Source organism: Tenrec ecaudatus, chromosome 1 (genome assembly GCF_050624435.1).
Source record: "Tenrec ecaudatus isolate mTenEca1 chromosome 1, mTenEca1.hap1, whole genome shotgun sequence".
Lineage (NCBI taxonomy): Eukaryota > Metazoa > Chordata > Mammalia > Afrosoricida > Tenrecidae > Tenrec > Tenrec ecaudatus.
The window spans coordinates 75,366,398-75,392,597 of NC_134530.1; the positions used below are offsets into that span (position 1 = coordinate 75,366,398).

Sequence of the window (26,200 nt, forward strand, 5' to 3'; positions counted from 1 at the left end):
GATAGGTATTATTTAACAATTGACATTTTATCCATATCAAAGCCTGTCCTTCCTACTGTACACTTCCTGTTTGAGATGTTTAAGTGAGAAAAGAAAGACTTTGAGCTTCTTGTTTTCAGCTGTTGTTGAGTTGGCTCTGGCACATCGCGATCCTGGGTACTGCAGAACTAAACATCGCCTGATCCGGTGTGGTTAGCAGGCTCGTTGCTATGTGTGAACTCCCTAGTGCAATCGCCATCTCAGTCTGTCTCTTTGGGGTCTTTTTCGTCGACCCTCTACTCTCCCGAACACTTTGATCTTACAAGAGCAGTAGTTAAAGACTCACGTCTTCAGCTGGTGCATTTTAAAAAGACTTGAGCTCACGGTAGCATCTTCCTGCGTCCGTTTTCAAAAGCAGAGGAGGAAGTTCCAGTGTTAGAACTTCAGCTGTTCATCAGGCAGTTCTGCTGTACCTGGTCTGTGATGAAAGATATTATCTCTCATATTCACTTAACTTTATCATTTTGAGCCAAGTATCAGCTTAAACATTTTCATGTAAACACTGCAATAGAAAATAAAGCTCATTCGCCTGTCTATGGTTCATATCTAGCAATATTAGAAATCCTAGCTCTAGCATATTTAAGAATGCGTTCACCTAGGTTAAGGTTTACTTCCCGAGGATGCGGAGGGGTGGGGCAAGGTAGTTCCTTTGTGTGATCAAGTTTTTCCGTGTGGAACCAGCATGCACATATCTATTGCTTGTCTGTTGCGTGTAAACTACATTCTAGGTGTCTCTGGAATCTCACAGGATTTGAGACACTCTAATATTGTCAATAAGGAGCCCTGGCAGTATAATGCGTTACCCATAGGGCTGGTAGCCACAAGGCCTACAGCTCCAAAGCACCAGTCACTCCATAGGAGAAATATGAGGCTTTCGGCTCCCCTAAAGATACACAGCCTTTGAAACCCCAGGGGCCAGTTCTACTCGGTCCTATAGGGCCACAATGAGTCAAATTGAGTTTGGTGTTTGGTTGTTGTTGTTGTCATTGTTTTTAATTGGCTCAGGACAATGGTGAGGAGATTTGTAAAGACTGTCTCAGCCGGAGAAGTAAGATGCTCAGAAAAGGGAAGTATACATTCCTGTTGCAGAATGACACAAAGCTTCATGGAGGAAATGCCACTCACATGGAGCCAGGAAAGGTAGGTAGGGAGAGCAGTTAAGAGAAAGGGGAATTTAATGGGGAGGGAATTGTATGAGTAAAGGTATGGAGATAGGAATGTACAGGGCTTGCTTAGCCTGGTGTGAAGGTGGCATGGAATGTGTAAAGGTCAAAATAGAGAGAGAGGTAAATAAATATTCATATTAGATAACTTTGCTTAGGATCCATTTATTGATTGTTGTGCATGGTTGCTGCCCTGTCTCTATTTCTCAGAAGTTGAAATCACTCTAAAAATGCTTCTAAATTGTTGGGAGGTGCCATCTCGAGTCACTTCTGATTCACAGTGGCGTCATGTACAGCAGAATGAAACACTGCCCAGGCCCGCGTCACTCCTACCTTTGGCCATGTTGTGTGAGCCATTGTGTTCATCCATCTAGTTAATGGTCTTCTTCTTTCTCGCTGCCCCTCAACTTTACCAAGCATCATGTCCTTCTCCAGGGACTGGGCTCTCCTGATAGCAGGGGCATTCTGGCTGGACTTCTCCCAAGACAGATTTGTTCATTCTTCCAGCATCCTGTGGTATATTCAGTATTCTTCACCACCACAATTTGCAGGCAAAAATTCATCTTTGATCTTCCTCATTCATTGTTGAGCTTTCACACGCATATGAGACCATTGAAATTAGCATGGCTCAAGTCGGGCATGCCTAAAATAACTGTTGGTTATTTAGTGGGAATCAGCATGACAGCACTCCTCTGGTCAGAATGTGATGTGAGGATGGGGAGGCTCATTGGTGAAGTCACATTACAGACTGCTTTCAGGGTTACATGACCACAAAGCAGTAGGCTGTAACTCAGCAGCTTTCTTCCGGTCCAGCAGAAGTGTGCCAATAGAGGAGAGTGTAGCACTCTCAAACCATCAGGAGCTAGTGCTCATTTTGTGGACTAAGGTGTGGTAGGAGAGGATCTATGGGTGGGAGATAAGCTTATTTATTTTAGTAAAGAAAAGTACTTGCTTCAGACTTCAAGTGCTTCTAACAAGACATACCTTTCTCCCCTGGTAATCTCTGGGCCTTGGAGGGCAGAGAGGATGTCAAATGCTTTCTTATCTCGCACAGAGTAGGTACTCAATGAATGTTTATTGAATTGAATTTATTTTTCCTAATGTGGGTGTTTGTTTGAGGACTGAATTACAGAGGTAGAAGCTTTGTAAGTCTTGGGTATGTTATGAATTTATGGGAGCTTATTTAACTCAGGTCACATAACTTTTTAGAGCTTCTCTTCAGTACTAGACCCTCAGAAACAGTAATGGGAATAGCGTTAACATGACGGGAAGGGGGGCGGGAGAAAGGGTGAACCAGTAGCAATGATGCATGTATAACCCCTGTCCCCCTGAGGGGGATGAATAACAGAAACATGGGTGAAGGGACACAAAGGACTGTGTACGATATAAATATATATATATATATAATTTATCAAAGGTGGGAGGGATGGAAAAGAGATGATAATAAGGGCTCAAGTAGAAAGATACTGTTTTGAAAATGGTGATGGCAAAGTATGTACAAGTTTGCTTGGTATAATAGATTAATGGATTATTATAATACCAATAAAATGATTTTTTTAAAAGAAAGCAAGCTAATACAATATCATGGCTTGATAGGAATATCAGTTGAATGATATCCTTGATGCACTCTAATACACGGGATTGCAATATTAAAATGCCAACAAACTACCCATTTTAAAAAGTAAAATACTGGATTCTAGTTTCGCTTACAATTATTCTGACTGAATCTTGACTGGTGCTAAAAATAAATAAATGAACTGATAAACTGATACTATGGAATGAAATAAGAAAGAAAATGTCAGTGGTTGGTATTAGTAATCATTTTTTAATCATTTTTGGGGGGCTCTACAACTCTTATCATAATCCAGACAAACATCAATTGTGTAAAGCATATTTGTACATTCCTTGCCCTCATCATTCTCAAAACATTTGCTCTCCACTTAAGCTCCTAGCATCAGCTTCTCATTTTTCCCCCTCCCTCCCCTCTCCCCCCTCCCCCCTCCATCATGAACCTTTGATAATTTATAAATTATTATTTTGTCATATCTTAAAAAAAAAAAGCTCAAGAACTCAGATTGTAAACTTCAGCTTTCATTCAGTCAGCGAGAACCTTTTCCGTCTTAGTATGAAGAGAGGGTCCTGTGACAGACATTTAGAAAGTGGTAAATGGAGAGTGGGCTTCCTTACACTGGAAAAAGAAACATCACTAGTATTATGATTGTTACCTTTTTTTTTTGGTACTGTAGTAGGAAAGAATGGGCCACCTCAGTAGTCCCTGAGGCTAAACCATTACTGTCCCCACAGTGACTTTAGCAGACCTGGTTGCCCTTGCTTCTGCAGCACCATGCAGACCTGGTGATCGAGTCTGCAATGATTGTTATCTTCGTATATTTCTTATCCCACTTACTTGCAATTATAACCTCAAGCCAGTCACTTTATCACTCTGCACCTCAGTTTCCCATATTCATAAAATGATAATGCCCGTTCATGTTATTAGGAAGATTAAATATGGCACTACTGAGTGCTTACTGTATTTTTTTTATCTCTGAGGATTTAGTGGTCAAAGAGTGCAGCCCCTGCCTTCAAGAAGCTGAGAGTCTACTGAACGTGCCATGAGTAGACTCGGGTTTCTTCTGACCTGAAAGGACACAACCTCCTACCATCTGCTTTAGGTGTGCCTATTTTAGCTCCATGACCAGGATCTTAACTTTATTGAGGTCATAGGTACTGCAATACTCATGTTTTTTGCCCTCTCCCACCCCTGGGCCTCAGCCTCGCCTGCTGACACAGTATGAACTTAATAGTAGTTGTGCACTGGATTCAGCCCAGTTCAACTAATATCTATCAAGTTGTTCTGAGGAAGAGAACGTAATATTTGCTGAATGGAATTTAAAGTGACTTTAGAGCACAAAAGGGTGACGTATCATGAGGTGGGTTAGACTATACCAGTACTAAAAATGCCGATGATCTATTTGGGGGGGGTGGATAACAAAGGGGGCCCCTAAGAAAATTCAGCAGCAAGCCTAAAAAAATAATGTATTCTTTTTCTCTCTCAGTGCTTTCCTGTTTGTATTTCCCGGGGAACCGGTGTACTGCTACAGGCACACAGTCGAGATGAGATCTCAGACAAGGCTATTTAATTGATTTGTGGCTCATGGCCAAACCCAGCCAACACCCCAAGGCCCAGGAGACCCTCCACAGCAGGCCCCTGCCACCTCTCCATCCTCCCCGGGGCCTTGCTGTCTCGACCTTCCATTAATGCACGCCCCCTGGAACTGCACTGGGCTGTTCTATACTTTTGCCTAAGCAGGTTCCTTCACATGCAACACCCTTTTGCTTGTTTTCACTTAGCTTTTGAGACAGACAGGAGGCCTGACTCATCCAGGAAGCCTGCCCTGGCTTCACAAGCTGATTGGGCCCTGCCAGCCTTCCCTGCCAGCCTTCTTCCATTGCTAGTGTAATCACTTGTTGATGTGGTCTAATCCACACCATATAATCAATTGTTGATTTGTCCCTGTTTCACCACCTCTCAATAATCTGGCTCTGATTTAGCTCTGTGTGTGGTACCTAGTAATTGCTAATTTTTAAGTCATTGATGCTAGATTGTCCTAAAATGGGCTCCTGTCATATGTCCTGTTAATGTCTAGCCTGTGAATCCAAAGCTCCTCTGTCATAAACACTATGGCACCATTATTGTTCATCACGAACTCTGGCAGTGTGGTGGGTTACACGTTGGAATTCTAACCACAAGGTCAGTTCAAACCAGCCACTTGATGGGACAAAGATGAGACTGTTGGCTCCCATAAAATTTTACAATCTCAGAAACCCAAGCACCAGTCCTCCTCCTAACCCGGAGGTTTGCTACTCAGTGGAATTCACTTGATAGATGTGGGTGGAATTACTCATGAAACACAGTTTATAACTTAGAGCGAAAGATCTTGAGAATGTCGGCTGTTTACTTGGAACTTTTTACTGATCACTGTGACTCACCTGTAATGCCTCAGTAAGTCTTTCTTCTCAACTTCTTGATGTCACTTGCTCTCTGTACCACACAATTAACAATGATGCATCACAGAAACGGGGACCCTTTATGTTGAAGCCCTGGTTGCACAGTGGTTCAACGCGGAGCTGCTAATCAATAGATCAACAGTTTTAACCCACCGGCCATTCTGTGTGAGAGAGAGGTGCCAGTCTGTTTGTGCAGTGATTTAAAGCATCGGGAAATTTACCGGCAATTCGACTCGGTCCTAGAGGACTGCTTTGAGTTGGGAGTAACTTGAGGGCTGTGGGTTCCGTGGTGTGTGTGTCAGGCTTTGCAAAAAGAATTGTCCTTAGGTTATCTCTTCATCGTTCCTCCCAAGCACCCAAGGAAACAGGTGGGTTTTATTCCCATCTTGAAGAAAGATTGCCATATCATGTAAGTAATTTGCAAAGGTCGCCTGGCTAATAAATGTCAGATTTGTGATTCAAAGCCTACCTTCTCTGTTTGAGTCCAAAAGCCATGTTGATCCCCCACCCGAAAAAGGTAGGCAAACGAGAGGCATGAAGCCTCGTTAGTGGTTATTAATGGGAAATTTGAGTGCAGATGGCCTAAGGGAAGATCGTGTGCGATCTTGGGCAAATTACTTAACCCTTCCTATGTCTTGATTTGCTCAGTAAAGGAGGGTTGTTGTGAGGATTGGGATGGACTATTATAAATGAAGCATTTAAAAATAGTGCTTGGCATATGAAGTGATCATCATCATCAGTGATGCTACCATACGATCTCTATTTGTATCCCATTCTTTAAATATTTGGCGAGTGCCGGCCATGGATCAGGTACTATTCTAGGTGCTGGGGATGCAGTGACCGCTAAGACAGGCCCTCCCTTCATGAAACTTTCGTTCTAGCGTGGGCAGACAGACAACAGAGTACGTAAATAAGTAGCTATTACATACTTGTGCTATCTTACCATTTCACTCAATGAAAGGTGCTGTTTTTCCAGTCTGTGGAAATCGTGGATTGGAGAGTGACGCTAACAAGTACTTGTTCGTGGTCATGCCGTGAGGCTACAGGGATTCAGCCAATATCTTGCTTCTGCTTGGCAACCTCAAACAGTCAGCCCCTTGTCCTGGGAGTGCGTTTCATATTCAGCTGCTAGCTGTTAGGATGGAGTAGTCATCCCTAGAATAGCAGGAAATTCAACTATTGGGTTGAATTGTTCTGGGTCTCAGGAACTCCCACCATAGAGAACTAGACCTGGGATCCTTAATCTATAAGAGATAGGTACCACTATCTCCCTTTACATGAGGCTGTGAAAAATGGGGTAAATATCCCAAAAGGGATTTGAGGGTGCAGAGCATTTTTTGGCATAAGCAAGGCTACAGAATCTCCTAATGGCAATCTGTGGGAGCCTAAAATCGGAGGTTGGGTAGTACTGGCATTGTAATGCCAGTCTTCATTTCCAGGAGGATTTTAGTGGTTATGAGCACAGACATAGGACTCCGAGGAATCAGAGGGTTTTCTTCCCCTCTGATATGTGGTGTGGTCATCATAAAGTCATTGACTTGTCTCAGCCTCAGTTCCGTAACCTCTAATGCGGACTAGTCAGACCTTCCTCACGGGCTTGTTGAGAGGAGCGAGATTGCATTGTAAAAGCTGGGTTTGGGGCTGGTATACTTTATGACATAGAAGGCATCTGTTAAAGTAGATTTTTTTTAAAAAATAGCTCAGTCACCCTACAATTTTGGATTTTAGTCATTTATTGTGGGGCTTATAGGAAGAGAAGTTTTAGACTGAACTATGAAAGCTACTTTCCACTGTCTAACCTTCAAAAAGAAGAACAGCTAATTTGAAAACCGAACACACAAACATATCTTGTGGATCCTGGCTTCAAGTTCAGAATCTGCTCCTTTCAGATTATAAATTTAAAAGTATTTCATTTTTAACCTGAGGGACACTATATGATATAATTATTTTCATAAGTCAAAAGTCTTCCAGCAAGAACTCCTGTACTAATTGGAGTTGTAAACAAGCCTTACTTGATGCTCCACTGTAAATAGACAGTTTTAGGTGTTTTTACTTCCTCCATTGTGTATTTTGCGGTTGTTGGGTGCTGTCGAGTGGATTTCGACCCACAGTGACCCCATGTGACAGAGTTGAGCTTCCCCCATAAGGTTGTCTTGGCTGTACTCTCTATATAAGCACTTCCACAGGTCATTCTCCCATGGAGCTACTGTGGGGGGATTTGAGCCAATAACTGCTAAGTTATTGGTTAGCAGTGAGTACTTAACCATTGTGCTACCAATGGTCCTTCTACGTTAAATATATTTCCCCCATAAAATTACATTAAAACCTTAAAGGCAGAGAGAAAGAGGGAGAAAAAAAATGCTTTATTTATTCTCATCCCCCCAAAAAACCTTTCTTTTCATTAGCCATGTTCAGATTTAAAATCAGTTTTTAAAATACTCTCATCACACACTTTGAAGAGCAGACACGCGCATTTCTGAGCGTTTGGCAGCGCCCCTTTTGTGGCCGGTGGCGTGTTAGTGTTGCGGTGTTTCCAGGGTGCATGTGACCTCGCTGGCCACTGGTTCACATTCGTTTTGCTCTTGATACCAGCGCGCATCTAAAATAATTAGAGCAGGCAGAGAAAAACAGGCGAAAGGAAGGATTTGAAAGTGCCGAGTCACACGTTCTTCCCGCGGTTTTCTCAGCAACCTGCAGAGCCTGGTGAGTGGGAAAAAAGGTTCCTCCAATAGGCCCGCCCTTCAAATTCTCCAGGCGCCCCCGCACCTGCCGCTAATTCACCTGATCACTAATCCATCCAGCAGCCATGGATTGAATGCCTTCCATGCACTGCATGCTGGAGGCAAAAAGGCAACCCAGAATCCTGGCCTTGTTTTGAAGGAGCTCCCAGTCAGCAGAGAGACAGGCAGGCTGGTGGTGACTGGATGAAGGTGGGGAGGGCGGAAACGCTTCCCCCCACTCTGTAGGTCAGGGAGGCAGACCCTGGTCTTGTGAGCTTGTAGGATTGTTCTGATGGTGGTGGGGAGCTTTGCAGCATGGATGTGGTACAGTAGAACCCCAGACCTCGGCGGTAACCCGTTCTAGAAGGAGCATCGAGACGCCATGCTGTGGAGTTCCGAAGCGATTTTTCCCATAAGAATAAGGTGACCAGGCGTCCCGATTTTTAACAATTTGTCCCGTGGCGTTTTTTTAAAAATCCCAATTTTTGGAAAGAATGCACAAGCTAAGGTATACGATTTTCGGCTGCTATGTGGCTATTTCACCAGGATATGAGTTTTATTAATGGTGTCCCGCTGGTGTCCCACTTTTTACCAATGTTAAAATCTGGTCATCTTACATAAGAAATAACTGAAAACGGATTAATGCATTCTTGACCACCAAGTTTTTACCCTAACCTTGCCATTTTATACAAAACTTTATACAGAAATTTCAAAGTAAATAAGCTCAGAGTTTAATAATATAATTTAAATAAGAAACACAACATTTTTAATTTTTTTAACAACTACAATATGACCCATGCCTTGAGACTGATGAGGATCTGGATCTGTGGGCACGGATGTGGAGAGGAGGCTTGGAGGGAGAGTCATTGTTTGGAAGGAAAATCCCCTTCCATAAAATCAACTGGTAGCTGCTTTGCCATTTTTCCCCTTGCTTTTTTTCACTAGGATCTGGCTAGCTTTCTCTTTAAAAAAAAAATCTGTCTAATGTGGTCTGCTGTTGACATTTCCTTAACTGTTCTCTAAAAGGGTTTACTAAATTATTATCAACAATATCAATAACACAATTAACCAGTTCCTTATCATGATGATTCTTTCTTAGGACCCATGTTTGTTTATCTAAAAACAGTACAAAAAGCCACAAAGACTAAGAAAATTATAGCAAAATGCTTGGAACACAGCCACAAAATGTTTAAACAACGTATACTAATAACGCCAACTAACACAAGTGACCACAATATGAACTGCTTTTGTTTACAAAAATCACCTGTGTCGGGTCAGATTCAAATGTTTTATTTGAGCTTAGATGCAAATTTCCCCACATTTCAAGTGAAAATCTGATCATGTCGAGTGCAATGCAGTCAAGTACGGGGTTTACTGTGGTCAAGTATGGGGTTTACTGTATATGCAAAGACATGAAAAGGCCACCCTGCAAGAGGCAGTAGATTATGGCACTTACTTCAGTGCATTTTGGGACTTTGTTCACATGTTTGTCTAACTTCCTCCTCAAGACTGAATTCCTATGGGCAGGGACCAATTGGTCCCAAACTCAGTAATCTAACAGTAATGATACACTTACTTGACTTTACCACACTCTATGAAGCCCTAGTGGCATAAGTTACATACATGCTCTGCAGCTAACCAAAAGATTGACTGTTCCAACATGCAGCTGTGCCCAAGAAAGGTCTAGCTACCTGCGCCTGTGGAGAAAGTACAGCCTGGAAAACCTATGGGGCAGTGCTACTGTTACACGGGATCATTCAGAGTGGCATCAAACAACAATCACAATAAGAACCCCGTCAACCAATTGGACATCCCCTTACAGAAGGGTCACAAGGAAGAGACAAGCCAATCACGGTGCAGTATAACACCAATGAAACACAGGACTTTCCTCTAGTGCTTTAATGCTTCTTCCCCCACATTATCATGACCTCAATTCTACCTTACAAATCAGACTAGACCAGAATAGGTACACTGCTACAGATTAGAGCCCACAACACAGGGAATCCAGGATCCATAAACCCCTCAGGACCAACAATGAGAATAGAGATACCAGGAGTTTAAGGGGAAGGTGGGGGGAGAAATGGGGAATTGATCACAGGGATCAACATATAACCCCCTCCCAGGGGGGAGGAACAACAGAAAAGTGGGTGAAGGGTGACAGAGGGCAATGTAACATATGAAAATAATAATCTATAACTTATCAAGAGTTCATGAGTGAGGGTGGGGAGGGAAAGGGAAGAATGAGGAGCTGATATCAAGGGCTCAAGTAGAAAGAAAATGCTTTGAAAATGATGATTCGAACATATGTACAAATGTGCTTGACATAATGAATTGTGATAAGAGATGTAAGTGCCCCCAATAAAAGTATTTAAAAAGAAGAACCCCATCAGCATTACCCTAATGATATGCCCCATTTACATTTGCGAAAAGTAAGACCCAGAGAAGTTAAGTACCTTGTCCAAAGTGGCAGCTGAGCCAGGATTCCAACCTGGTCAGTCAAACTCTAATGCCTGTCTTTTTAGCTATTATGCTGTACAGTCGGTACTTAGTAAATGTTTGCATTGATTTGAATTGGATGGATGTGTAAATAATTATATGATCATGTACTTATTCATTTGTTTAAGAGTGATAATAGCATCTCAGGCTCACCCAAGTCTAAGAGTTAACTGCAGCAAAACATGAAGCGCTTACATTAGCTTTGGCAGGCATGCCTTTGGCTCACAGAAACTCTCGCAGAAGGAAATGATGCGTAGACCGCTTGACCTAAAGGTCCGTAGGACTTCAGCCATAGCGAGACCCAATGTGAACTTAGGGCTAAAACAGAGGAGATTTGAGGTCAAAGGAATGTGTGGGTGAAGCCAGGAAGGTGGCCTTATAAAAAAAAAAGGAAGACCCTTCACCTTAATAATATGTTTTAAGGGGCAGATGGAAGAAACTGAGGGATATGATGAGGGAAACAGATGGGCTTTAGAAGATGAAAATGCTCCTATTTTTAATGGAGTTTGAAGAGGAGAGCGAGGTGAGGGAGAGTTGATGTGAAAGCAGAATGGTGAAGGAAAGCAGATAGGTCGTAGAGAGTCAGCCACGCAGTTGTTGATTCTACCAACAGAAGCCAGAGCCTGGGGTTATGCATGAGCCAAACAACCCTGTCTTCAAGGAGCACACAGGCCAATGACAGAGTCAGACAGGAAGCTGGAGAGCTCCAGTGCTGTGTAACAGATATCCATGATGGAAGTGTGTACACAGGCTGAGGTGGGAGCTCTGACTAGGGGATTGGGAAAGGCCGTGTGTGACCTTGGCAGAGAAAGGAGGCCTCCCCAGGCCAATGGAAGTGAGTCAGATTCCAGCTCTGCACCACGTCAACACAGGCTACTCACGTTATGCCCGTTTGCTCCTTTACTTCTTTGTTTTTGAATCTGTAAAATCCCAGTGTAAAGGAGGGGGAAATCCACCCGTCTCTCGGGGTCTTCTTACAGACTAAATAGAGTAGTTGGTGTGACTGTTCTCCCAAACCCCTTGGGTCTAGCATGTTGTCTAATGAGTTCTTGCCAGTGGCGAGATAAGAGCGAATCTCGTTTCCATCACAGGTTGACACGTGCTCTCTTACCTCTGCCCTCCCACCACACCTTTCTCCCTGGAAAATTATTTTGAAGCTCATTCCATTGATGTAGCTGCTCCCTATGATTCACAGGAAGGAACCCAAGCCAAACCCATACTGGCAAGTCCATTCTGACTCATGGTCACCCTGTTGGACAGAGTAGAACTGACCCATCCAGTTTCCAAGGCTGTAAATATTTTTCTATACATTCTCCCTAAGAGTGTCTGATGAGTTCTGTCCCCAGCCTTTCAGTTGACAGATGAGCACTTGATCGCTGCACCCCCAGAGCTCTTTCACAGGAGAGGAGCAGTGCGAATGGTAGAAGGTAGACCAAGAACAACCCTTGCTCTTCCTGACAGATCCATCTGGAAAGTCAGAAATGCCCTCAGCCCCCAGTGTACAGGAGTCCCTGTTTGGGACTAAGAGCTGTTCGTTGAAAGCTTGCAGCTTTGATTCACCCAGAGGCGCCTCAAAAGCAAGACCCGGTGATCAACTTGGGCAAAGCATTCATTGGAAACCCTGGGCGCACAGTGAGATGCTGACGCAGAGAGGCTGCTAGGGGTTGGAACCCACTCAATGGGAACTGGCTGTGGTGTTTTCTCAGCATACAGAACACACTGGCCAGTTCCAGAAATTTCCCATGCAGACATCGGGGTTCTCCCTAAATGGAGTAAGAGACCGTAACCGCCACGCTTATTAAATTTCAAGTGCCTAACTTTAACCCATTCCCAGTGCAGGGTTTTTTGAAAGAGCCAGGCGTGTCAGAAACTGTGTTTATATGTGTCAAAATGGAACTTTCTTTTTTTCATTTTGAGCGTTCACTTAGCCCTTCCCTTTGCCATGTGTTTTCCTGCCTGCCGTTGTTTTGAGAAGTTACTAGTGAATGCGTGTTGAAGGTGACGAGAATAGCTATTGGCATAGATGAGGAGTAGCCATGCTTTAACGTGTTCTTCTCCATTGCAGAAATTAAATTCCAGGGATCAGTCTTATCAGCTCATAGAATAATCAACTTGGCCACCTGCAGCACATTTTAATGGGCACATAGTTTTAAAGCGTTCCATTTTAGACCAGGGGAATGAGCATGCCTGGAGCACGTACTGTGTGCCGTGCTCTGAGCCAGATGTCCTAAATTTGCTGTTTTCAATCCTCACAACGACCCTCCGAGGCAGATGGAATTGTTTTCATTTTTCAGATGAGTAAACTTACATTGCAGCTCAGCGATAGATCTAAGTGGCTTTAACCCAAGGTCAAGGTTGGCGCTGGTTTTAATTTTTATTCAGATCCTTCCCATAACATCCATTTATTTGGCACTGCTGACCAAGTAATAGACAACAGATACACAGCCTGGAAAGGTTTAGCTTTGTTTCCATCAGTAACTTGCTTTAAAATGACTGGGTTTATTTTATAGTGATAGGACTCTTGAGAGTTGAGGAAAGGACACAGATTTTGGTTTCAGATGACCGTTCAAGTCCAAGTTCTAGCTGAATAGCAGTAGACACAGTCAGACCCCTGAGTTCTCCATCAAACGTAAGCTCTCTTGACTTCATCCAGCCTCCATCTACTCCCAGGAAGAAGGAAGGGTCGGGACAAGAATACCCACTTCGTAAACATGTAGGAGAAGTACGTGCGCACTGTACATGGAGGCCTACATCACCAGGCATTGTGTGCTTACTGTTTGCTACTCTCTCCATGGTATTCTCAATCACCGCCCTTGCATGTGAAAGTTGGATGTTAAATAAGGAAGGCTAAAGAAAAACGGATGACTTTTAACTATGCTGTTGGCAAAAAATATGGAAAATACCACGGACTGCCAAAAAAACAAACAGATCTGTCTTGGAAAAAGTACAACCAGAATGCTCCTTAGGGGTAAGGATGGCGAGATTTGTCTCTCATGTACTTTGGACATGTTATCAAGAGAGACTGATCCCTAACAAAGAACGTCATGCTTGGTAAAGTGGAGAGGCAGCCAACAAGAGGAAGTGCCCTTAAGAAGGTAGATGGACACAGTGGCTGCAACTATGGCCTCAAACACAGACCAGTTGTGAGGATGGAGCAGAGCTGGTGATTGTTCCTTTCGTTGTCCGTAGGATTGCTAATAGTCGGAACCCACTTGACAACACTTAACAATAACATCATGAGTAGTGGTGTCTCTGGGTGATGTGAGATGGTTAATCCACTCCGCTGTTAGCTCAGAGGTTCCAGTCATTCCAGTGCACCTTGGGAGAAAGGCCTGGCGATCTATTTATGAAAAATCAATCATTGAAAGTCCTGTGGAGCCCAGTTTTGCTCCAACTCACGTGAGGTCGTCATGAGTCAGAGCCTGCTGCACAGCAAGCGGTAATGGTGTTTTGTTTTGTTTTTTCCCTAATAGTGCGAGGACTCAATAAGTATTTGAATTAAGTATTTTCCAGTATAACCAAAAGCACTTTCTAATCAGCGTTATAAACAGGATCTCCACGTAAAGAGCCTTTGCCATGATCTGGGCAGGTAGGAACTTTGACATTATTATTACATTTATGGCATTAGCTGGTAGTTACGCATTTATCTATTATTTCATTCCTGGCAGGCTGTACCCCTCCTCTCCTTCACATCACAGCCTCCCACCCCTCAGCATACTGCTCTCTGGGCTACCATAGACAGTCATTCGTGTGACAGAACTTATCTTTTCCTCCTTTGCTTTGCTTTTCTCCTTTTTAAAATCTAGCTTCAGTTAGAAGATGGGGTTGCTGTTTGAAGTATTCTGTTTTTTCATTGTGGCTGGTCACTTCCTTAAAATATTTCCAGAACTCAAATTTTGAATATTTGCTTGCCTTTAGTTTTCTTAAGGATAAATTTCTGGGCTGAAACAATATATCGATAATTAGAAGAGCTTGCCAAGCAAACTTACAAGGTCGTTTCAAAGGGCCTTGTGCCCTCCTCATGGAATAGAAACTCTTTACAAATACCTTAGCATATGCATGTGTTACATCCCAGTTTATTCTTAAAATTAACATTAGCCCAGAAGTACTTTATCTGAGGATTATATTATGCAGTTTGAATTACAATATAAAGGCAATAGTTTTGAACCTTTACATCATGTTTTTAAGTCTTATTTGTCTTTTATCTGTTTATGGTGGTGGAAATTTGGCAATAGATATTGGTGATGGTTGCACAACACAATTGATGGAATTGAATTGTACAACACTTAGTTATACGAGTGAAAATGTTGGCTTGCTGGGTTATGCATATATTTAAAACAACTTTTAAAAAAGAAAAAAAAAACACCAAAATAGTCCCAGTGTTTTGCCCAATTACTGTGAATTAGTGAAATTTAAAAAGCATGTTTTGAAAAGGGCAAAAGATTGTGTCAGAAATTTGAATTTATTTAATCTCTGTTTAAGAAAATATCAAAGTTCCATCAATTAATAAATAAGATAAGAAAATGTTTTAGAATTAAGTGGTGGAAAATGTTCAGAGATAAGATCCATGTTTTAAAAGAAAAAGTTTGTATTGGGGTCCCATGGTCTTGCAGAGGCAGAGGTTGGGGGACCTGGATGTTTTCCCAGCAGTGTTACAAAGAGACTCCCCAATTAATTACAACACTCAGTGACCACAAAACAAAAGCAAATCCACCACACAGAGGACAGAGAATATCAGGGTCACAGCCATACTAAAGCATTTGCCTCAAAGCAGACAGAAATATTCAGGCAATTGGTATTTGTGATTTTCATTTTTCCCCTCCACTTTGCGGCTTGTTCATGAGATTTTTTAATAAATGTGGATTAGGAGGATCTCTGTACGTGGGAGCGAGAAGCTTTAAAACGCAGCGTGGAAGGCTGCTTGACAGTGTCACACATTCACAAGATGTCCTTGAAGATGGAGCACAGAAGAGAGATCAGGGGAATTTTGGCAGCTGCAGTTGGGGAAATAAATGGCTGTTGTGTGATTGGGCAAATCCTGAAAGCAGGCTTCTGCTCAGACCATGTAATTAAGAAAAGTGGGAGCTTTTGTCCAAGTGCAGAATGTTCATAATATCAGAGTTTGTCAGCAGGAGCTTTTAAAACGGATCAGTACTTTTCACTTCCTGATCCAGGGAATGGTTTTCTTATAAATCATCTTCTCTCCTTGCTGTCCTCATGAAGGTTGCCGGCAGGTGACATGGCAGACTGGGATGGTAACCTTGCTAATGCACGGTGATTTAGGTGGAGGGGAGATGGAACCAGGGAAAGGTGATTTTTATTCTTTTGGGCTCCCATGTGTCCTGTAACATAGGAAGAAGCCGAGTGTGGCCAAGGTCAGGTCCTGCCAAGGAGCTCTGGGGAAGGATGGAATCATTTTTAATACTGTGGCTCCAAACTGGTTTGAAGTAAATAAATATCTTCTATTCAGATTATGAAAGGCCTCTCTTCTTATGGTTAAAATAAATAAATGTGGACGAGTGTAATAATCACCCATCACCCTACATCCGTTGCGAGCATTTTGGTTTTTCCCTCCTGCTCTAGTTAGATTTATATCACTGAGATAATCCATTTTTTCACCTGTTTTCTACACTGATCATACACACTTTCTCATTTTCTAAACACTCATTTTAAACATAATTGTAGCAGCTTCAAGGTACATACCATGAAACTCTGTCACAAGCATTCCCTTCTGGAAGGAGGGACGGGAGGGAGATAGGAAGTGGGGCGGAGGATGACATGAAGAAAGAAGAAAAGAGAGAATGAGGAATCAAGGTTGGGGGACATCAACAGCATTTAAAGTGTGAACAATTATTCTTCCTATTTAAAACTGCCTTCTCAGAATGGCATTTAGAATCCTTTCACTAACGAACACGTAGATACCAGTGTGAGTCCAAAAGTATTACTTCTAGGATTATGGTACACAAGGGTTTATTCTAATGTATATTTTCTCCAGTATTTAAACATGTCTCTGGGATCAGAGAAACACCGCCTTCAGAAGTGTTTAGAATTTAGATGGTGAGCATCTTAGGATGGCTAGTCAGGGGGTGGGGGGGTCCCTTTAAAATTAAAGGTCATTGGAAACTGTATTCCAAAGACATCTGCCGGGGAAGTTCGATTTAAGGCAGGGAGGTTCAGCTCAGCTCAGAAGGTCACAATGACTATTGGGGGGGTTTTCCCAGGTGTAATCTGGATAGGTTTTCTTAGAGTATAATCACTGGAATTTATTAAGAAGCTTTAAGAATATGGAAAACTGCATTGGTAATAAAAAAGCCAGGAAAATTGTTCTAAGGAATTTTTTGCCCATCACAATACACCTGCTCTTTCTTTAAGAGCTGCAAGGGCTGTCCTACAAGACTTACATTGGGAAACTACCCAACCCACCCTCCAGCCCTGATCTTGCCCCTTGAGGTTTCTTTTTGTTCCCAAAGTTCAGAGAACATTTTAAATGAATGCCCTCAGAATTCCCCAAACTCCTTTAGTGCAGAATTTTTCGACGAAGGATTGGAGTGATGGCAACACTACCTTCAGAGGTATTTAGAACTTATATGAAGGATATGTCATGCAACAATAGCTTCACGTTTTGATATTTTTATATAAAAGGTTGTCAAGATTTTTAGCAATACTTTTTGACTTATCCCTACATAAAAAATGATGAAGCTGTGTGAATTGTCCATGCATATTATTTACCATTGCCTATTTGTATATATTGAAATGCTGGAAACCATTTTAATTCACTCAGTCTCTTTACCTTCAGAATATCCACAGTCTCTTCCTTTGAATTGCGTAGTTGTAAAAGCTGTTAGCATTATATGAGTCCTTTTAACAAAGAGAAGGCTGCTGCACACAGATCTTTCTAGATTCTAGTTCTCTCTACTCCCTTTCATCCTCCTCAATTCTCCACCAGCTGCGTAAGAAAACAAGTATTTATTTTCAAAATAAACTATGTAACTGGAATTAATTTAATCTCTGTGAAAGAGCTTAAATCTAGAGATGTGATCTAATTCTTTAGATCACAATATACATGTAGAGGGGCACATTTCTTTGTATAGCTAAATCTCCATGTGTTTTTTGACCCTCAATCACTGGCCAACCGTTGTATAAATCAACAATACTTATGTTTACATGGGTTGTGTCACTGACTATTGTTTATGCATTTAATCAGAGGATGAGTTGACTTCATCAGTCCGTGGGCAGGTTTTAAAATGGTTCATTGGCTGTTCTTTTAATGGGGGGGAAAGATAACATATTTGCCATCACAACAGGTTCCCATCCCATCAAGTGCCAGCAGCTTGTGAGGCATTTTGTTGTTTTGTCCACATTAAGCATCCAGGGTTCAGAAAGGATCAGAAGTCAAATGGGAAAGAAATTGTGTTCCAGCTGATGTTTTTTATTAGAGCTAATGTTTTTGCAGGAAGCCTGAGCTTGCCCATGAAATTGTATTTAATTTGAAATGAAAATATTTGTCTTTTTCCAATATGACTTTAACAAAAAGGCTTCCTGAAAGCTTGAAATTGTATTGATTTATTTGCAGTTTGGAAAAGAGGACTGAATGGGTCAGGGGGAAGGGATCAGAGTAACTAATGAAGGAAAGATTGCAGCACCTTTATAATGAACTTGATGATCAAGCTGTTCACTGAACTGGAAAGTGTGCTGTGGGGAAAAGCAAATCAACAACAACAACAAAAACCTGTTGTACAAAATACATAGAGGCTTTAGAAGACTGCATTCCAGAGGGTATTCAAAAATCCAACTTGCCAACAACTGGTTTGGGCTATTTGTTATTGTTACCAAGACTGCACCAGGAAATAATTTTAGGCCAAAATTGAAGCCCTAAAGAAACAGTGTAAGATGTAAAGGAGGCCATTATTTATTTAGGAAGGGAAATGTGTGTGATGCGTCTGTGGAAAAGATTAGAAACTTGGATTCCCGTGGATTTGAGAATAATGCCTAGTAGAAATTAAATTTTGATTGTGCCTTTCATATCTACGTTAGCCCTGGTGTTTTAAATATTAATGCTTCTTGTACCCTCCAGTGGCGGCAGATTTTGAAAGCCCTGACTGCCAACACGTTTTCCCATCACCATTATAATCTTCCTTTATTGGCTGTCCTTGTATAATACAAATCTACAAGTTTAGGTACCTCCCCAAAGTCTGAAATTAGAAATATTTACCAGGCACTTCTCACTTTTGTGCCCAACCCCAGTCCCAGCCTCAAGTGGCTACTTACATGAGTGTGGTAACCTGATCCCTACCCACCATAAACCTTAAGGCCAAGAAATTTCTGAGGGACTGGCAAAAAGGGTGAACCAACCATTGGCGATGAATTCAGTAAGGGACACAGGGAAGCCCACTTTCAACAGATGCTACTTTGGAAAACCTTACTTATCTATGCCAAGAAATTTGGAAGACAGCTACTTGGCCAACCAACTGGAAGAAACCCATATTTAAGAAAGGTGACTCAACTGAATATGGAGATTATTGAACAATATCATTAACATCACATGCAAGTAAAATTTTGTTGAAGACTCTTCAAAAACAGTTGCAGCAGTAAAATCAAGAGGAAATTGCCAGAAATTCAGGTCAGATGCAAAAGAGTATGTGGAATGAGAGCTATCACTGCTGATAGCAGATCTTGGCTGAAAACAAAGACTTCCAAAAACATGTTTGCTTATGTTTTGTTGACTGTGCAAAGGACCTCGACTGTGTGGACTGTAACCAACTCTAGATACCATTGAAAGAATGGCAGTGTCAGAATTGGGTTCATGCCGAACCTGTGCATAGACCAAGAAGTAACTTGTGGTTGTTAGGTGCTGTTGAGTCAGTTCTGAGACTCACAGTGATCCTGTGTTCAATAGAAAAAACACTGCCATGCCCTTTGCCCTCTTCGCAGTCACAACAGATCAGCGAGTACTGTGTGGTGTGAAATCAGAACAGGTGCATAGCAGCATTCTAAGCTTTCACCATACTTTTCAGTCTGTACGTTGAGCAAATAATCTGAGAATCTGGACTATATGAAGAAGAACATGGTGTTAGGATTAAAGGGAGGCTTATAAGCAGCCTTTGATATGCGGATGACAGCCTTGCTTACTGAGACTAAAGAGGCCTTGAATAACTTACTGATAACAATCAAAGCCTTCAGCATGCAATATATCTCAACATAAAAATTTCTCGCAACTGGCCCAATAAGCAGCATCATGATGAATGGAGAGTTGTCAAGGATTTTGTTTTATCTGGATCGATACCTTTTGAAGCAGCAGTCAAGAAATCAAACAACATATTGCACTAGGAAAATCTGTACTCCATCTATTTATTAAAGAGCAGGATTTCACTTTGTGGACTAAGGTGCACCTTGCCCACGCCATGATATTTTTAACTGCCACAGAAGCATGCAAGAACTAGACAATGAATAATGAAGACCCAAGAAGAATCGGTGTATTTGAATGGTGGTGTTGATGAAGAATATTAAATATACCATGGACTGCCAAAAGAACAAAAAAAAAGTTGTCCTAGAAGCTTAGAAGCAAAGATGGTAAGATCTTTTGTCTCACATACTTTGGACATGTCACAGGAGGGACCAGTCTCTGGAGAAGGACACCTTGCCTGATAAAACATCTGTGAAAAACAGAAATACTCTCAATGAGATGAATCAGCCCAGTAGCTGCTGCAGGTAGCTCAAACATAGCAGTGATTGTGAGGATAGTGCGGGGCCAGGCAGTGTTTCTTTCCATTGCACCGACGCAGGAGAATTGACTTGACAGCACCTACTAACGCGACAGCCAGCACTGAGGATGCTTTGGGCATCTCCCCTGAAGAAGATGCTGCTTCAAAGGAAGGATGCCTCCAGCGTCCCTCATTTATAGTCAGTCACTTGCTTAGAAAATAGGCATTTAGACCAGAAGCAATGCTGTCTTTTAAAAAAATCAAAATGGGATATGGTTACCAGTACCATTTGCCATGTAGTAGATCCTGACTCAAGGCAACCCTATGTGTGTCGGAGGAGATTTGTGCTCCATCGGGTTTTCAATCACTGATTTTTCAGAAGGGTTTCTAGGCCTTTCTTCACAGACACTTTGGGTGGATGCAAATACCAACTTTTCAACTTGCAACCAAGCCAGTTAACCATTTATACCCACCCATCCAGGACTCTGGGGTAGGTTAGTATTTGTGGACTTAATTTATGTGCTTTGGGTAAGGAGGGAAAATCGTTAGAAAAACTAATGAGGGGTATATGCAAATTGATTTAAATTATTTGTTTGCACACCACCTGTCCTACCCCCAGCCTGAACTCTCTAAAGCAGTGGTTCTCAACCTTCCTAATGCCACGACCCTTGAATACAGGTTCTCATGTGGTGGTGATTCCCAACCATAAAATTATTTTCGTTGCTATTTCATCACTGTAATCGTGCTACTGTTATGAATCAGGCAACCCCAGTAAAAGAGTCATTTGGCCCCCAAAGGGGTCGCTACCCACAGGTTGAGATCCGCTGCTCTAAAGGCAAGGACCAAATTACCTTTGTGTCCTCAATTCCTAGAACAGGCCCATAACAAGTCTGTAGCAGCACTCGATAAACTTGTGCTGAACTGGACACACTTGTTTTAAGGATATGCTGAGAATTTATTACCACATAACTTCCTAGAGTAAATAGGTCTTTCAGGTTATTTGTGCATCTGCCCAAAGGTATTATTAAGCTGTCAGCATGTTTTCCCCAGTTGGAATTAAGTATTTTTTTTTTCCTAGACTTTTCTAGTTACCTTCCAGCAGATTCTGCAGAAACTTGTGCAAATGATTTGGGGTGGGGGAGACATAGGTGCAGTTTTCACTCAGAATCCTGTGGTCTAGTGGTCTTTGGAGTCATTACCGTGTGTGTGTGTGTGTGTGTGTGTGTGTGTGTGTGTGTGTGTGTAGGGCACATATTTTCAAACTCCCTTTTCATATTGCCATCAGATCCTATATCTCAGTCCTTCCTCTTGGGTCCCTTTAATAACCTGTCTCCTTCAAAGTTAAATCATAACCAGGAAAGAGTAGCATTTAGGAGAAAACATTAACGTGATGGGCATTTGAGCAGATTCGAGCCTCTTGGAAAAGAGGTTGTGGACTCCACGAGCTGATGGAAGACACTCTAAGGAAATGTTCAATTAGGGGGTAGTAAGGACATTTTTAGTATCTTTCAAGGAGCGAAAAGAGAGGTGAGGAATTATTCCTAAAAATAATGTTTGTCTTCAGGAACACGAAGCCTGCTGTGTAATTTTCTAACTTTGGGGATTTGTTTTTCGGGTTTTTGAAAGGTGGGTGAAATGCACTAGTCTGGGCTGCTCCACCAGAGGCTAACATACTGTGTGTCAGAATTTATAAGGGCTAAGTGGGAAATACCTACAAAGAGAATTAGGACTTTCATTTTTGTTCTCATGAATAATTTAAATCTACTTCTTTAATGGTTTGATTCAGTGACTGCCCTTGGTAAACATTATTCTTCATGCTCTCGGGAGCGCTTGTTCAGTTACATAAGGGTTAGCTTTTACACATACATTTCCAAGAGTCCTCCTACCATGGTAAAGGAAAGAAGCCTTAAAGACTCCCTGAAATAGTTAACAGTGTGTGTGTGTGTGTGTGTGTGTGTGTGTGTGTGTGTGACACAGGTACACATGCTTGGCGGTAGGTGCATTCATTCACTAGCTTCCTTATTTCTGGGCATGCTGGCCTGGAGAGGGGGCTGAAAGCAGAGGAGGGAGAATTTGGGAAAGAAGCACCGTAGTCCTGGGAGCTGCCTAGGTTCTTTCCTCTGGACCTGTTTGCTTGAGCTGAGCAGGGAGGCCACACCTCCCCCACAAACCCCCCAGCGGAGAAGTGCCGAGAGCACCTTGATCAGTGCCCACAGCCCCACCCTGGGCTCCTAAATGACCGATATCCACTGTGAAGAGATAGTCATCGCGTCAGCTCCCTGTAATATAAAGCTGTAAACTTTTATTTGCCTCGTGAAGTAAATCCTGAGAGTGGAAACTAGGTTAAGATACATAAATGCAGAGCTCAATATGGTTTACTGTCAGACTGCCATTTTTATGGGAAATATTAGGCAAGACCATGATATGATATGGCTGAGAAGGTTGTGGCGACACCTCTGACGTGTAGCCCAGGGACAATGTCTCTAATCTCAGTCATCAGGAGGACCAGTCCTGTAACTGCAGTCTGACCTTCCCCAAACTTTAGCAAACATAAACCTGTGAAAGAGCTGGACGTGAAAGGAGGTGTAAGGATTTCATGAGTTGACGAAAAATTGTTAAGTGGAGCTTCAAGTATTTTTCTTGGGGTTTTTTTTTTTTGGGGGGGGGGGGTTTGGAGTCCCTGGCCAGTGCAAATGTCTCAGCTGCTAACCAAAAGTTTGATTGTTCACGTCTACCCAGAGATACCTCAGAAGAAAGGCCTGGTGATCTACTTCCAAAAACTAACCATTGAAAACCCTATGGAACACAAGTCTTCTGAGACACTCATGAAGTCTCCATGAATTTGAACCAACCTGATGGCAACTGATTCAGCACATTTATAGTACATTAGAATTTACGCATGTTTTTAGAATGTTAGCGTGATCTTCCTAAACGCACATAAAGGACCTGACTTACTACAGCACATACACTCTGACATGTGGACCCTTTGTCAATGAGTATTTGTTTGATGGATGAACGAGCGACTGTCCTCTGAAAAGGAAATTGCACTTTAAAAGCGTGGTTTGGGAGCGAAGGGGTTTCTACCAGTTGACTATATTGCTACTCTTCATTTTTCTCTCCCAACTCCCAACCTAGTTTCTTAGGTGTTTGTATTTGTCTTTATGCCTGTTCTTTTTCCCTCTTGTAATACTATTAATGGTAGAAGTTAACACTTAAGAGAGGAATTATCATGCCAGGCACAGCATTGAGGACTTCACATACATTATATCCTTCAGTCTTCAATATAATTCTGTTTGTGCAGGTACTATTAATATTCCCCAAAACTTCTGACCTCTTTTTTCCCGGCTCAGTCATGGCTGAAGATTGATGAAGCAAACCAGAATGGACCCGAATTTGTAAAATATGTGGGTGAAACAGAACAACAGAATGGGAAAAGTTACCAGCTGACACTCACTAGAAACCTAATCACCTTCTTCGAAAATGAGGGCAGTGTGCATGTTGCCTAGTAAGGATAGCCACAATCTCTGGATCAACAGAGTCAGAAACAACAGTGGCCTGCTCAAAGATGGCAACTAGCCATGCTGCTATGAATGTGTGTCACTTTCCACAGACCTGGCATTAATTAGTTTCCCTCAGCAGGTTCCTGAAAAAAAAAAAAAACTTGCTATGCCTCTCCCAAGTCTCCTCTTCCAGAAGTTTGACCCATAAAATTTTCCTGTCCTGGCTACTGTTCTGCTTCACAAATTCACCAAAAATTTGAGTCTGTACTGATTTTGCTATGTCAACCATGACTAAATTGATTCAAGCAAGTTCAAAGACCTGGCAGTCTCTTGATAGTACCGAGATCATAGGATGTTCTGAATGACCAGGCTCTACACAGTCTTGAGTGGTGATTCAATGGGGCACAGAGGAGAATGTGAAGGGGCCTGCTTAGGGCAACAGACTCCATACGCAGGCAAGATTCTAAATTCTCCTGTCAAGAAGTAAAAAGATGGTTAATCTACAAAAAGGTAGAAATCTCTCAGGTGTATATGAGAAGGGAATTTTGTAACACTTAATCCATTGATTGATTTTAATGCACATAAAATGTGTGCACAGACATGATTTTGAGGAGAAAGGGTCAAAGCATCAAGGAGCTCTCTAAGGTGTCCATGTCAGCACGCCTGCTTAAATAAATGCTTCTTACAGCCTAAATTTCAAATACGGTCTACATATATGATATTTAATTGGCACTCACTAAGTGAAATCCATGAATACAGGGAGACCTTTCTTAGACTGAGGATCCCTGGTGACATAGTGGTTACTCACTGGACTGTGATCCTCAAGGTTGGCAGTTACACACTACCAGCAGCTCCATAGGCGAAAGACAGGGCTTTTTACTCCCATAAATGGTTACAGTCTCAGAAATTTACAGGGGGCAGGTCTTGCTGTCTTATGGGGTTACCATATTAGTCAGTATTGACTTGATGGCAGTGAGTTTTGTTTTGCTTCCTTGGGCTGGCTCACCTAATCTATCTTCTGCTATTATCCTTAAAATGAAAGTGATGCTAGTATCACTATGCTTGTGCATCATTGGGTTATTGGAGGGATCCAGTGAGCTGTTAAGTATTCAAGAACCTTCAATCATTCAACAGTCCTTTATCTAGAACCTACCCTGTTCAACATGCCAGAGATACTGTGATAAACAAAACAGATCTGGTCTCTGTGCCATGGAACGCAGAGTTCAGGTTGCCCTTATTTTTAAACTGTAAACACAGAAAGGTATGAATATAGATAGACACTTTGCCATACCTCTACTCAGGTGTATGGTATGATCACCCCTCCCATCACCTGAAAAATAATGAAGTAAACCTGTATTCAAATTGGTATATATACTTGTCCCAGAGCATGCAAGTGCAGTCGTCTGTAGGCCTGTGCTCTTGTCCCATCTCTGTCACTTACTAGACAGTGTGGCCTTGGGCGGGTCATATTCCCTTAGTGGTCCTCAGTTTCCTCATCATCATAATGAAGGAATTGGGCTTTGTGGTCCCTAATGTTTTTGTTTTTATATTTGTTGTGCATCGATTCTGTGTACTCTTGGTGGGTGGGCTAGCTGCCTCTGTGTCGCCAGGTCTGGGCTCTGTGTGGTACCTTGAGGCTCCATCTCTGTTGGTTTAGCATGCCCAAATCCAGCCACAGTGGAAATATTTCCTTTTTTATAGGAAGTAGTGAAAGATAAGTACCTTGGGTAGGCAATGGCAAGAGATGTGACTGAACAGATCATTAGAACCATTGAAAGGGACCTGGGATTGTGACGGGGGTGGAGGGGTGGGTGCCATGAAGGGTAAGGAGATTCAGCTTTTTGTTGCAGAAGCGCCCTGAGAAAGAGGCTGATCCCAGGCTCTGCTCCTACTTAGCCTCCACCGAGATGAACGACCCTGGTGATGATCTGGCAGCTGCATGTCTGAAGCCTTCCCTCTTGCTTTTGTTGTATATTTTGCAAAAAAGAGTGGTGGGAGGGGGGAGGTTAATGCGTTGAGTGTGAGTAATTAGTCATTCAAGCCATCGACATTTACAATGACAGGATTTGAGTGCCTACGTTATTGTGCACTGCTCTAATAGTTTATCCCTGAAATGTTCTGCCTGTATAATGTTTCTTAAAATATATCACAAGGACATAAAAGATTTAATGCAGTGCTTTGTAAAACCATTCGATTTTGAAGTCAACTGAACCTCCTCAGTGCTCTCTCCTGGTTGCTGCCTGTAATTTGGTTCTTAATTGCCTTTTCCGACAAAGAAGGGTGGGGGGCATATCAGAGGTTCAGAGCATGGTCAGCTGCAAAGTTACCTGTAAGAGGTTTCATTTAAGTATATCTGCACACTGAGTCACTGGTAAGATTATTTGCAATAAAAATTGTGCCTGTTAGAATCTCACAGGCCTTCGCCTGAGAAAGAAATTGGTCTGATATTCCTACCAGCTAGTGTGTTCAAGGGAATGTTTTCCCCCAATATACATCTCCTCTACTAGCTGTTTCCCAAGGGTACATGAGTCCTCGTTTTAGAATTTACCACGGACCCTTAGAATATGACGAAG

General features: G+C 42.2%; 1 protein-coding gene and 1 non-coding gene across 3 annotated transcripts in view; one reads left to right on the forward strand and one right to left on the reverse strand.

Moving 5' to 3' along the window:
* The window catches only part of ELAVL4 (ELAV like RNA binding protein 4), a 106,811-nt gene that overhangs the window by 13,385 nt on the left and 67,226 nt on the right, over window positions 1-26,200 (forward strand). The window lies entirely within an intron of this gene.
* Window positions 3,441-3,573, reverse strand: LOC142438380 (small nucleolar RNA SNORA66). The gene has a single exon (XR_012782761.1). It is a non-coding gene; the product is annotated as a small nucleolar RNA SNORA66 (small nucleolar RNA).